General features: G+C 42.6%; 1 protein-coding gene across 1 annotated transcript in view; it reads right to left on the reverse strand.

Annotated features, from left to right (window-relative positions):
• The window catches only part of CRIM1 (cysteine rich transmembrane BMP regulator 1), a 204277-nt gene that overhangs the window by 20818 nt on the left and 170571 nt on the right, over nt 1-12888 (reverse strand). The gene's annotated exons all lie outside the window — the stretch shown is intronic.

Raw genomic sequence — 12888 nt, forward strand, 5'->3', positions numbered from 1 at the left:
GGGTCTCCTGCATTGGCAGGCAGTTTCTTTACCGCTGAGCCACCTGGGAGCTCTGCCTAACAGCTCCCTCTCTTACCCTCCCAGGAACACACAGAGCCCTCTTCCTGTGGTCTTGACTATGCCTGGGCCTCTCTGGAACAGTGGACGGCTTTTGGGCTCTCCAGCTTTTTCAGGTGGAGGTCAAGCTGAATCCAATGTGCTGACCCGGGGTGAGCCATGGTTAGCAGTGGACAGTTTACATCAGGGCTGGCCGGCTTGAGGATGCGGACTTCAGTCCAGGGCCAGCCCTGTTTTCTTTTTTCAAAAGAAAAAAGCTGCCCCTGATGCTTGCAGGGGGTGGTTTTCTGTGATATCCTCAAATCTGATCAGTTTGAGTTACAAAATCAATGTATTTCATAATAGTACAGTTTGATTTTTCAAACATGCTTTAAAACAAAGCTACATTTAAGATGTGGGTTGGTCTCCACTCTGTGGAATTTTCATGTGAAATAAATGAGGACTCCTGTTTTTGAAAAAGCCTTGACTAATTTTTTCCAGGGTGGCTGCTGTGTGGCCCGGATTAGACTAGATTAGATTTTAGTTAATTAGGATTTTGGTTAATGAGGCTTTATAGAAACATCTTTTCTTTAGACCAAATTTCATCTGAAAAGCCAATGATCTAAACAGAGGCCTGAAAGTATGTTGTGAATGTCAGTTGACTGATGGATCCCGGTGCTATTTTTTTTCTTTAATTGAAGTATAGCTGATTTACAATGTTGTGTCAATCTCGGCCGTAGAGCAAAGTGACTAACTTTTACATATACATACGTTCATTTTTAAAAATATTTTTTTCCATTATGGTTTATCCCAGGAGATTGGATTTAAATCCCTGTGTTATACAGTAGGAGCTTGTTGTTTATCCATTCTAAACGTAATAGTCTGCATCTACCAACTGCAAATTCTAGTCCAACTCCCTCCCAGCCCCTACCCCCTTGGGAACCACAAGTCTGACCTTTACGTCTGTGAGTGTGCTTCTGTTTCATAGACAGGTCCATCTGTGTCAGAGTTTAGATACTACATAAAAGTAACAGCATGTGGCATTTGTCTTTCTCTGTCTGACTTCATTTAGTATGATAATCTCTAGGTCCCTCCACGTTGCTGCAAATGCCCCTATTTCTCACATGCTCACTTCTTTTCTTGGATGGATCATGTCCTCCCATGGCACCTTTGGGTCAATGTGAGAAAAGCTCTGTCAAAAAATTTTAGAAACTACTTGATTTACAGGGAGATATGATGGCTAATTTACCCGATTTGAGGTTATAAATAATCAATAAAGTCATTGTGCTTTTTTGGGGAAAACAACATAGCCTAATTGAAAGTCCATATAAAAGCACTTTAAGTTTTAAGATTGAAGAGGGATATAGAAATAGAGACATGGGACCTATCCAACTAAAAGCATCTGAATGGTTTATATTTGGTTATCGAGTGGGTTGTGCCATTTCATTCTGTTGTATTCATCACTCCAAATAGTTGCTTACGCTGACAGTGACATTAGGTTTATTCTTCCATACCTAATAATAATCATAACCTCCACTTATTGACTACCTACTCTGTCCTGGGCACGGTGCTAACCAAGCTTTTTGTTTTTTGTTCATTTGGCTGTGCTGCAAGGCCTGTGGGCATCCTAGTTTCCTAATTCCCCAGGAACTGAACCCAGGCCCTCAGCAGTGAGAGTACAGAGTCCTAACTGCTGGACCACCAGGGAATTCCCTAATGGAGCATTTTTTATGAGTCAATTTCACATGCTTTCCACAACCCAATGGAACAGGATATACTGGAATTCCACAGAAAACCTAGGCACAGAAAAAATAAGTAACTTGTGCAGAACGCATGGCTAGGAAGTGGCAGGGCCTGAAGGGGAACCACACGCATCTCCAGAGCTGCACACCGTCTGCCTGCCGTGTCCCCAGTGGGATAACCCTCGGGGGTGGGGTGGGGCGTGTTCCTGGGCAGGGATCTGGGCCACACAAACAAAAGTGGCTACTGCTCATGACTCTGGAGAATGGGCACTTGCTTCTTGCCCCAACATGTGATGAGGCTGAAGGTCTTTATAACACTTCCTTGATGGTTCAGCGGGTAAAGAATTAACCTACAATGCAGGAGACACAGGTTCGATATCTAGATTGGGAAATTCCCCCGAAGGAGGAAATACTGGAAATGGCAACCTATTCCAGTATTCTTGTCTGGAAAATCCCATGGACAGAGGAGCTTGGTGGGCTACAGTCCACGGGGTCGCAAACAGTTGACTGAGCATGCACATATGTCTTTGGCTTCAAAGGTAGATTACCCTTCAACCGACTATCAGACATCGGCACGGTCCTGACAGGACTGGAGATACAGTGGCTACTAAGGACTCTGGTTCTTCTCAGGATAATTTCTATTTAACACTCCTCTCTCTCTCAAGGAAGAGGATCAGAGAAAAATGTTCCAAGGAAAACGTGAGGTAGGACACTAATATCATAAGGCTTATTTTTTAAGCAAACACATTAGGAGCTATATACCCAAATGATCCCCTTCTAAAACAGTCATTGTCAAGGGCTACAAACACACTCCAGCAGTACTGCCCTTGCTCCATATGGCTTTGGAAGTTTTCTTCTGCAAGGACATCCAGAGTCAAATTTTGAAACAAGCAAGGAAGACAGTTACTATTTTATGGCCACTCCTTGGTTGAGGTCAGCTTTGGTATTTGGTTTCCTCAGGTCTTGCCTCTATCTTATCCATCAGATTGGTTTGAAATGACTTTTAGCCTCTATCAGAAAGAAAGGTCCCTCCCTGCTAGAGGATGAAGGGTTATTCTGCATCAGTATCAGCATTGTGAGTCACAGGCTAGGTGTTTAACTCATGGAGCGATCAGACAAACATCTTATATTTTTGGATTCAAACAGAAGCAACATTATCTTGCATTCTGTCTGACTACAATAAAAATATGTGATCTCTTTCAGTGATGGAGTTTGGAAAAGTCGGTGTGGATTTTCTTTTTTCCCCTTTTTCTTGATTCTGGTTATATGAAAAGAGAGGAGGAAGAAGTGATGAGATTTTGAAATGTTAACTCCTTTTGAACTGACCTCTTCCACTGCCTGAACCTTGCTACTTCACTTCTTTTTAAGATAAGAAAAAAGGCTTACCAGGCCATTAAAAGTTGGATTTTGCTTCTCCTCTTGAGCTATTTTACTAATTACACCATAAAGCTAATTAACAGCTGGGGAGAAACCTAGATACTAAAACCGTGTCATTTTCCTCCTCTCTACAAGTCCAATTTAGTCTTTCAGGCGTCACGGGTGCAGCGGTTCAGGTGCTGCTCTGAATCTGACCATGATGAAAAGAAAGGATTTTCAGACTCCCTACTTCCTTTCCTCTGGCAAAGGTTATAAAAACTAAAATCTGCTAGAAACTGTATGACAGTTGGACTTTTCCATTTCTGCCAGGAGATAACCTTCCTACATAGATGGTTCCGGTTCTAAATCTGGTTGTGGTAGGTCATGAAGTCAGAGTCTCAGCGTGGGAGTAACTTCCTGGGAGGAAGTTGGGCGGCTTTAGAAATGGCATCAGTTCTTTCGAATCTCCAGTGTACTATTTAGAGACCTGAGAAGTAATTTACTCTGGGATCCTAGTGGCCAAGAAGCTAAATGCAGCTCTCATTCCTGGAGCGAGTCCCATTGCAGAACAACCCAGCCCAGTTGCGCAGTGGGTGCTCGTTCTCCCCACACCTCTAAACGCCGGGGACGGGGACACAGCGGCGCGCAGGGTTGGGGAGGTGGGGAGAGGGGTGTTTCTACCCTCCGGGAGATTCCTGGATCCAAAGGATCTTAGCAGCTTTGTGTGATTTCAGGTCCAAACAGACGTGCCAAATGACTTAAAAAAAAACTGCGAACTCCAGGCCCTGCTAATAATAATAATATACTTCAAATTGGTTTCTTAAGATTAAGGTTCAGGGAATTTAAAGGAAACTTTACTGCAATCATTTAGGCAGGTGAAGAAAGGTACCAGTTACACTATGGGTAATGTAAGACTTCGAAGTGAGAGTGGAAAAGTCAGCAAGTATTTCCATTGACATGGCTGAGTTAGGAAAGTACAGAGGAGGTGGTTTTTAAACTGTTGGCTAACTTTCACAAAGCATTGAGAACCTACTTTATAAGTACCTTATATTTTACTTTCTTTTAACTGACAGGACACTGTGATCCTTGCCCTGTGATATACTCCACATTTTTATATCCCAAGCTGGGCACACTCAAAGAGGGAAAATCAATGGAATGCGGGTGCCTCCTATTGGAGAAACTAGCTTTACTTTTTTTTTCTTTTACATAAAGTGGATATAAACAGAAATCATAACGAAAAAGGAATCTGAGCAAATGAGCAGGTCTCTAAGAAATGGAGAGATTTGTAGGCACAGAAGATGAAGACTGGTTTTGAACATGCTGGTCTGCTGGACCTCCAAAGACTGACAAAGAACACAAAAGCAGAACTCAATGAAGTCTTACTAAAAGTAGGTGCAAAATCAAGTTGTTGTTTTTACAATATGGCGATGAATAAATGGCATGGGGCCCAGGACAAAAATTCCAAAAAAAAAACCAAAAAAGTAGGTGCAAGTAGCCTAGACAATTTCAGTGAGGAGATCTAACACAGTTACTCCATCAGCAAATGATAAAGTTTTTGGCTAAAAATGCAAAAATAAAACTGATTGGTTAATCTCAAAAACTGAGTATTTTAGCTTACAACTTTTAGCTTCTAACAAAATACTTGCTCTTAATTCACTTACATAGGAAGAAAAAGCTGAGACAAGTGGTCACAGCCATGCAGGCTGACTCTCACCTCCATATACTGTTTTTTTTTTTTTTTGGCGGGGGGGCAGAGAAGGGTTATGGCAAGGAGAACGGTGGCTTGTGCTCAAAGCCCCCAGTCTCTGTAATGCCTTCACTGCGGAAAAGACAGATCTGCTCCTGGTTTTAAGACTTTCCCTGAAAGGCCCATTTCTGCTTTTATTCTATTTCTTGGGACGGGAGTCCAAGTCTCTTTATAAAGGCCAAAAGAGCCTTTCAGGTTTCTTCAACATATTGGAAAGAATAGGTGCTGACATAGGGTTCCAAGTTAACAGAGAAATTATAAACTTTCCTGAGTTCCACCAAGAGAAATCCTACCAAACTGATAAATGCAGCGATCTCCGATTCCTGCTGCATGCAAAGAGGAGGGACTTTCTCAGCGATAGAACTTATTCATCCTTCTATAAGCATGTTAAGGGTTGATTAAACACTTCCTGGATAGAAGTTCAAGGAAACATTCTATTTCAAACTTTAAAGAGTATAAAGATTGACTCTTCTCTAGTTTAAGAAAACTCTGAAGAAGAAGTCAGTGGGCTTCCCAGGGTGGCCAGTTTCTGCACCAGAGGAGTTTCTGTACTTACAGGAGGTGCTTCATCCCATTAGAGCCCGAGCTTGGTCAGTCTGCAGACTGACTTCAGGTCTGATTGCATTTTGTCACTGAAATGTAATCCTGTTAAAGGGGTCCTCCCCGCTCATTAGAGGGTGCACAATCAGGGCTGGCCCCCTGGGCAGAAATCAGAGGCAAAGGGCACCTGCTAATACTCCGTAAGCACCAGTGCCAGTCTCCCTTCTGTGCAACAGACATCTTTAAAATAAGAACACAGAGCCGAAGCTCAGATAAAGACAGGCCACTCAGAAGTTTCCCCCAAGTTAACCAGAACAACTTGAATTTCTGTTTACACAGCCAGGGGCCTGGAAAGGATACAGAAGTGAGAGGGGAAAGCTGCCTATGGGATAAGTAAGATGAGATGCTTCCTAGGGTGGAGGGCGCGATCTAAACAAACTGAAATCAAACCCTGTTTATTTTTGTCAGGACAACTTTAGACCAGTTCCAAAGTTAGTATAGTGCATGACAACCGAATGTTGTCCGTCTTACACCCTCCAAACAATACACAGAAAAGCATCCTGCTTTCCTTTTGCTCAAATCACTTGGCACCGTCTGTGACCATGGGGTTGCAGAGCAGGGGCCCTGGGGAGCTGGAGCTCTGAAGAACATGCAGGAAGCACTCAGGTGCCTCCCCTGATAGTAAACACCACATCCTCTGCTTCGAGGAATCACAGCAGACCCTATACAACGAGTCCACGGGCTCCTCAAATGGGACTAGCCTCGCAACACAAGCAGAAAGACAAAGGAGCTCCATCTCTTTTCTGTGTGATGTCCAGAGGCATGGAAGGAAAGTGAAGCTCTGAGGCCTGGGGGCCAGGCACTGCTACCACCCAGCTGCAAAACAAACCTGCAGATAGCACGCGGCTTCCACTGGGGTCATGATAAGGTGACTGAGGGCATCATGGGCTATTTATTTAAGCTAGAAGTGTGCAGGATGAAGTATATCACCAAAGTGTTTTCTCAGATAGTTGCGTCCTTCAAAAATTCATCACTGGGATGCGATATCCAGTTTCTCTTGCAGAAAGGTGGGTGCTGTGTATAAAGTGAGATATGAAGAGTCCATGTGGTGTCTGTCACCTAGGTCAGGTGCACCATGTGTTCAAGAGCTGTAACTCTGAGCTAGTACATATTCATATCCTATTTACCATTTTAGGGCTTCCCTGGTGGCTCAGAGGGTAAAGCGTCTGCCTGCAATGCAGGAGACCTGGGTTCGATCCCTGGGTTGGGAAGATCCCCTGGAGAAGGAAATGGCAACGCTCCAGTATTCTTGTCTGGAGAATCCCATTGCCAGAGAAGCCTGGTAGTTTACAGTCCATGGGGTTGCAAAGAGTTGGACACGACTGAGCGACTTCACTCACTCACTCATTTACCATCTTAAGGAGCTTTCACATACTGGGCTTCCCTGGTGACTCAAGTGGTAAAGAATCTGCCTGCAATGCAGAAGATCTGAGTTTGATCCCTGGGTCGGGAAGATCCCTTAGGGAAGGGAATGGCTAACCACTCCAGTATTCTTGCCTGGAGAATTCCATGGACAGAGGAGCCTGGCAGGCTACAGTCCATGGGGTCACAAAGAGATGGACATGACTGAGCAACAAACAGACTTCACATATGTATGGACTTTTCATAAATACGGTGGCTCAGACAATAAAGAATCTGCCTGCAGTGCAGGAGACCCAGGTTCGATTCTTGGATGGGGAAGATTCCCTGGGAAGGGAATGGTTTACCCACACCATTATTCTTGCCTGGAAAATCCCATGGACAGAGGAGCCTGATGAGCTACAGTCCATGGGGTCGGAAAGAAGTCAGACACGATGGAGTGACTAAGCATGCGTACACATATGTATGTCCCTTAATTTTCATAGAACTTTAGTGAAGTACAGAACAATATTATTCTCATCTTACAGATGAGAAAACTGAGCTACAGTTATGTCTCATCACCAGGACCTACAGGTAGAATGTGCGAGAGATCAGGTCATAACAACTTGGCTCTAAAGTACATTCTCTTCCCAACACACAGAAGTTTTAATTTTAGGAAAACATATTGGAGAAATAGCTGTGAAAAGTGTTCCAATGAAGACGCTAGTATTATAACATGATGGCTTAAAAATGGACAACATTTAGTCCTATGGATTGTATATCTTAGGGATGCTGTATTAACTATTTCCTGTTTGATTCTTGGGCTGAGTTAAATACACAATAATCAACAGATGTTCCAAAGAGACAGTATATTCATCTCTAAGAAAAAATACCTAAACAAATAAACGTAAATCTAGGCAAAAACAAATGTAGTATGATAGATTGATATAAAGCGTAGTCATTACCAAGTTGTAAGTCTTGGTAAGTCTCCTAACCAAGGAGAAATATTATTAATCATTTGCTAGTTAAAGATCACTGTGGAGAGGAAATATAAAGACACCAGTACAATTGAGTGCCAAAACAGCTGGACTCCACTTGAAAGCTCCAACTCAAATGTTAATATGAGACATATAAAAACATAAAAGTAGCTAATCTCTAAACAGACAGATATTTTGATACAACCCACAAGAAAACCACTTTTTCATGTACCATCTATACTAGAACTCATTTTCACAGATCCTTAAAGATATGAGATACTTGAAGACACTTAAAAGATACTGATGACTTGAAGACATGTAATCAAGAGTATAATTTTGTTCACATCAAATTATGAAATATATGTGTATGTGTAGACAAACACACAAAAGAAATATGACTATCCTCCCAAAACAACTAAGCCTTTGACAAAAACTTAAATGAGAAAGATGCAGTGACTCAGGGATTTCCAGCCAACAAACCTGGCTCTAAATATCTGACCTCAGATATTTTATAAAATAACACACAGCTACAAATAAATAAAAATGCTTGCCAAATGCTAAGTTTCAAGACAATTCAGCAAGTCCCATACATACGGACGAGTTCCATTCAGAGAGCATATTTGTAAGTCTAATTTGTTCAGAAGTCCAACAAAGCTAGCCTAGGTACCCAACTAACACAATCGGCTAAATAGCCTTCCTGGATGGCTCAGCAGGTAAAGAATCCATATGCAATGCAGGAGACACAGGAGACTTGGGTTTGATCCCTGGGTCGGGAAGATTCTCTGAAGAAGGAAATGGCAACCCACTTCATTATTCTTGCCTGGGAAATCCCTTGGACAAAGGAGTCTGGTGGGGTACAGTCCATGCAGTGGCATAAGAGCCAGACCCGACTGAGCAACTAAGCATGCATATAGTACTATACCGTAATGGGTTTATAATACTTTTTACACAAATAATACATAAAAAACAGACACAAAGAAACAGAGAAAACATTTTTAACCTTATAGGACACTACCTTGGCAAGTACAATACAATGCCAGCTACATCACTGCTGCTTTTATGCTTGTTTCTGGACATCTCGGGCTTGAAATAAAGACACTGTACTACTGTACTCTATTCAGTCCTATGCAGTAAGGTACACAAGAACACAGCCACTCGTAGAGGGTCCATGAATGTGACAACGTACGCCAGACATGCAAACTAACTGACGTGACTGGACATGTGAGTGCATGTTTTCATCTTTGAAGTTTGCAGCTTCAAGGTTCACGTGCTGGGGACTTACTGCATTCTATGCACTGAGTCATACTTATGCCTTGGCCAACACAAGGGCTGCTTATTCAGCTCCTCACCTGGTGGGGGGTCGGGGGGGACACCTGAACATCTACATTCCAAAGTCATCAGGGATGACGCAGCAGTGATATGGGCTTGAAGACCCCAAACACATTAAATGAAGAAGCATCTTTATGATCAGTGTAGTGCCCTTTCTTTATAATATTTTATAATACTACAGATATCTATAGTAATAGATACTATCAGTTTTACAATGTTTTATATTACCTAATGTAAAGATAATAGTTGTGAATATAACATTCGGGAATGACTGCGCTCCTGGACATGGCACAGATCTGCTGGGTTGCTGAGAAGACGCTAGTTTGGCCCTTGGCAGACGCTTCACCGACACAGACATCAGAGCAATGGGGATGCGTCAGGACAAGCGTCCCCTCAGGCACAGAAGTGCTGCTGGTACCACCCGCTGCCCTTTAGCAGCGATGGGATAAAGATATCACCGAAGCACTGAAATAATTTTTTTCCTTAGGAAGGTTCCAAAAAGGCATGTAGCATGTAGTCAGTGATAAGGCCCCAGATGCTACCTTGCAAGTCTGACATGGAGAAGGCATCTGCTGTTTCTGAAGAACCATGTGTCAAATCTGCCATCACACATTAAAATTCCTACCAGGCCTTTTATCCCCACCTGAGCTACATCCAAGTCATCTCTTGTTTGTCATTCTCCTTTCTTTAAGCCATCATGACAGTCAAAAAGCCTATGAGAATAAAATCTAAGTTTGTATGTATTTGTGTAGGAAGCTGGAATAGAAAAAATTCAAGAATCTGAAGATGTTCCATTAAAATGATTGGGTAATTACTACCTAGCTTCTTTCCAGTACAAAGATGAATTCCTTAATGATGGGTATTATAAGTAATTAGACAAAGCTGTTCACTTTTCAAAATTAATCATCAATCCTATTAATTATGTCTGTATTACACATTCTATTAAATTAGCACACATAATATGAGGCCTTCACACATTAGAGAGAAGCATTATCATTGCACTTTAGTGACTTGATAATTTATCTGAAAGGAACACCAAACATTTGTAATAATACTATGTTTAGCAGGATCACCCTTTTCAATTCTCTTGTGGTAAGAAAAAAGATGGCTTTACAAGATGAAAGCAAGAACACTTTTCTTCAGAGGTTTTATCACTAAAAAAAGAAGTCAGATTAAAGGCAGGTATCTGGTTTTTAGAAATCTATATTTGATTGATTTGGAAGAAAATGCACCCAGGGAGGAGATCTGCAGCCATGGTGAGGTCAGTGCTGTAGGCTTGGCGGAGGTACACGTGACCCTGGGAACAGACTGCGTGGGTTAACAAGGAGCTGGGTTCACACTGAGAAAGCCTAGAATGGAGACAGTGAAAGCACTGGTCCTTGGAGCCTGCTGAGAAGCCATCGGGAGCTTTATGACATGCAGCATGATGGCCTTCCCACTTCTTCCCTTTGCTCGATGACGTGGATGGGGAAGCAGACTTCGCCAGTGGGGCAGAGCTGACATCTGCACACAGGCGTGCTAATGCTGCCCAGGCCTGGCGCCCTTACAGAGCGACCACGCTGATGGGAAGCTGACAAGAGAAGAAGTCCGGAGAGGAGAAGGGAGCAAACTGAAGGGTCAGAAAACCCTCATATCACAGTCATGGGCTGAACTTGACTTCATATGCTTGAATATTAGCTGGGAGAAAGAATGAAGCCCAATCTGAAAGGCTAATTGCAAGAAAGTATGATGCATATAGCGGAGAAGGCAATGGCACCCCACTCCAGTACTCCTGCCTGGAAAATCCCATGGACGGAGGAGCCTGGAAGGCTGCGGTCCATGGCTGAGGGTTGGACACGACTGAGCAACTTCACTTTCACTTTTCACTTTCATGCACTGGAGAAGGCAATGGCAACCCACCCCAGTGTTCTTGCCTGGAGAATCCCAGGGACGGGGGAGCCTGCTGGGCTGCCGTCTGTGGGGTCGCACAGAGTCAGACACGACTGAAGTGACTTAGCAGCAGCAGCAGCATGATGCATACAGAGGCTCCTAATGACTATTTCAGGGCTTCCCAGGTGACTCAGTGGTAAAGAACCTGCTTGGATTAACAAGCAGGAGAACTGGGTTCCATCTCTGGGTTGGAGAAGTAGAAAATGGTTACCCACTCCAGTATTCTTGCCTGTTGGAATCCCATGGACAGAGGAGCCTGGCGGGCTACAGTCCATAGGGTTGCAGAGAGTTGGACATGACTCGGCAACTAAATGATAACAACAATGACTATTTCAGAAATAAAACAGGTATGAAGCAATTAAAGTGAATGTGAGGATAACAGCACACAGTATTACTCATCAACTGCTAAAGATCCCCAGTACGTTCAGCAGAAGAAACTTCATAGGTTTATATAACACAGTTATACCTGCATCAATGTGGCCAGGGCAGTGGGGGGTGAGGAAGGGGGTGGGGATTGTTGTAATAGAATCAAAATTTCTACTCTGTCATTATGAGTTTCTGTGAACCTCAATTTAGTGAAAGTGCTTATAATCTAATTTGAAATCAAAATCACAAATTGAGGCCAAACTGGTATTTTCCTCCCCACACTAAAGAAGAATGTACAGTCTAGATGCCAGAATTGGAATAGGAAAATATGAAAGCAAAAGCAAAAAAAAAAAAAAGACAACACAGAATACTATGATATGCAGGTTTCTTTCCATAAGTATCAATTTGTTAAACTGGTTTTGTGAGATAGTAAAGTGATTTACTATTAACACATGGACACATTAATTAGTTGAGCAACTTACTAATCATATATTCACCAATTAAGTAGCAAAACACAACAGGAACTTTTTTATCTTAAAAAAAAAAAAAATCAGAGTTTCAACACATGAGAAATTCACAGCTGGGTTTTTCCTCTGAAGGTTACAGAATTCTCAGGTTTCCTGGGCCCTGGTTTCCAACTGTGATCCAAGTACTCCTGGTTGATTTATAAATTGTCTCCTTTAGGACAGTAGTTTTGGTATTTCAATATGCTGGTCCTGGCTGTACATTTCTGCCCCCTCTATCAATGCCCTGGTCTGAAATAGTGACCTGGTTACATTTTTCATTCAGATCTCATCAAAGGCTATGCCATTTTTAACAAGATGAATGCCAGTCAACTCTCTGAGAAGATATGTAGCAGTAAGCTGGACGGATGCCTTGATACATTTTTGGCTTCGCTTATAAGCTACAAAGCTTACAGGTATTATAGCAGATCTAACGTCCCTGTCACCAAGAGGTGGGCAGCCACAGGTCCCCACTGGCTTCGGACGCCCCTGGTCTAGAGCCACGGTCCCACCAAAATTATGAACAGTCCCCACTTCACTCACAAAAGCACAGTTTAAAGAATAAATTGGATAGACACTCTATGAAAAGAAGAGAATCCATTTTCACACATAATTTTTAATATTCCCTAACCATGACACTGAGAAAATAAAGCTCTGTAAAATTCCTGAGACCAGAAACCGTGTTTTAAAATCTTTCTCTGTCTTGTATACTAATGTGCAGAATAAGTGTTCAGAGGGAGTGACCCCAGAGAGTGGCCAAAGGAGCTATCCTGAGAAGCTTGAGTGGTGGCCAATGGGCACCTGAGCGCCATTTACTGATTCATCTACACGGGCTGCTACAAAGTCCTGCGGCCAGAGGATTTCTCCTCCTCCTCACGCATTTACTCCAAATATATGCACTGACTTGCATCTAGAAAGCTGCAAATATCTTCAACAATAAATGCATGATGCCTGCCATTAATGCA

The sequence above is a fragment of the Cervus elaphus genome, chromosome 11 (genome assembly GCF_910594005.1).
Source record: "Cervus elaphus chromosome 11, mCerEla1.1, whole genome shotgun sequence".
NCBI lineage: Eukaryota > Metazoa > Chordata > Mammalia > Artiodactyla > Cervidae > Cervus > Cervus elaphus.